General features: G+C 54.8%; 1 long non-coding RNA gene across 2 annotated transcripts; it reads right to left on the bottom strand.

Moving 5' to 3' along the window:
- On the bottom strand, window positions 1–980 carry LOC127926990 (uncharacterized). Of its 2 annotated transcripts, XR_008125822.1 has the most exons (4): window positions 735–980; window positions 355–432; window positions 104–259; window positions 1–27 (listed from the first exon to the last, which is right to left on the bottom strand). It is a non-coding gene; the product is annotated as an uncharacterized LOC127926990 (long non-coding RNA). The 2 variants fall into 2 exon arrangements; XR_008125821.1 differs by lacking the exons at window positions 1–27; window positions 355–432 and adding an exon at window positions 433–508 and having other exon boundaries at window positions 98–261.
- Between the last annotated feature and the right edge of the window lie 9 nt (window positions 981–989).

The raw sequence follows: 989 nt of genomic DNA, 5'->3' as shown, positions 1-989 counted from the left end.
TTCAGCTCCTGCCTCTCACCTCCCCACCTCTCTGTGTTTACTGAACAGAGGCGTTGGGTTCCTACTTCTCTCTCTGCGTTCAGCTCCTGCCTCACCTCCCCACCTCTCTGTGTTTACTGAACAGAGGCGTTGGGTTCCTACTTCTCTCTCTGCGTTCAGCTCCTGCCTCTCACCTCCCCACCTCTCTGTGTTTACTGAACAGAGGCGTTGGGTTCCTACTTCTCTCTCTGCGTTCAGCTCCTGCCTCTCACCTCCCCACCTCTCTGTTTTACTGAACAGAGGCGTTGGGTTCCTACTTCTCTCTGCTGTGTTTACTGAACAGAGGCGTTCAGCTCCTGCCTCTCACCTCCCCACCTCTCTGTGTTTACTGAACAGAGGCGTTGGGTTCCTACTTCTCTCTCTGCGTTCAGCTCCTGCCTCTCACCTCCCCACCTCTGTGTTTACTGAACAGAGGCGTTGGGTTCCTACTTCTCTCTCTGCGTTCAGCTCCTGCCTCTCACCTCCCCACCTCTCTGTGTTTACTGAACAGAGGCGTTGTTCCTACTTCTCTCTCTGCGTTCAGCTCCTGCCTCTCACCTCCCCACCTCTCTGTGTTTACTGAACAGAGGCGTTGGGTTCCTACTTCTCTCTCTGCGTTCAGCTCCTGCCTCACCTCCCCACCTCTGTGTTTACTGAACAGAGGCGTTGGGTTTCCTCTTCTCTCTGCGTTCAGCTCCTGCCTCTCACCTCCCCACCTCTCTGTGTTTACTGAACAGAGGCGTTGGGTTCCTACTTCTCTCTCTGCGTTCAGCTCCTGCCTCTCACCTCCCCACCTCTCTGTGTTTACTGAACAGAGGCGTTGGGTTCCTACTTCTCTCTCTGCGTTCAGCTCCTGCCTCTCACCTCCCCACCTCTCTGTGTTTACTGAACAGAGGCGTTGGGTTCCTACTTCTCTCTCTGCGTTCAGCTCCTGCCTCTCACCTCCCCACCTCTCTGTGTTTACTGAACAG

Source organism: Oncorhynchus keta, unplaced genomic scaffold (genome assembly GCF_023373465.1).
Source record: "Oncorhynchus keta strain PuntledgeMale-10-30-2019 unplaced genomic scaffold, Oket_V2 Un_contig_8842_pilon_pilon, whole genome shotgun sequence".
NCBI classification, from domain to species: Eukaryota; Metazoa; Chordata; class Actinopteri; order Salmoniformes; family Salmonidae; genus Oncorhynchus; species Oncorhynchus keta.
Note: the sequence above shows the minus strand (reverse complement) of the source record. Positions and strands in the feature narration are given on the sequence as shown.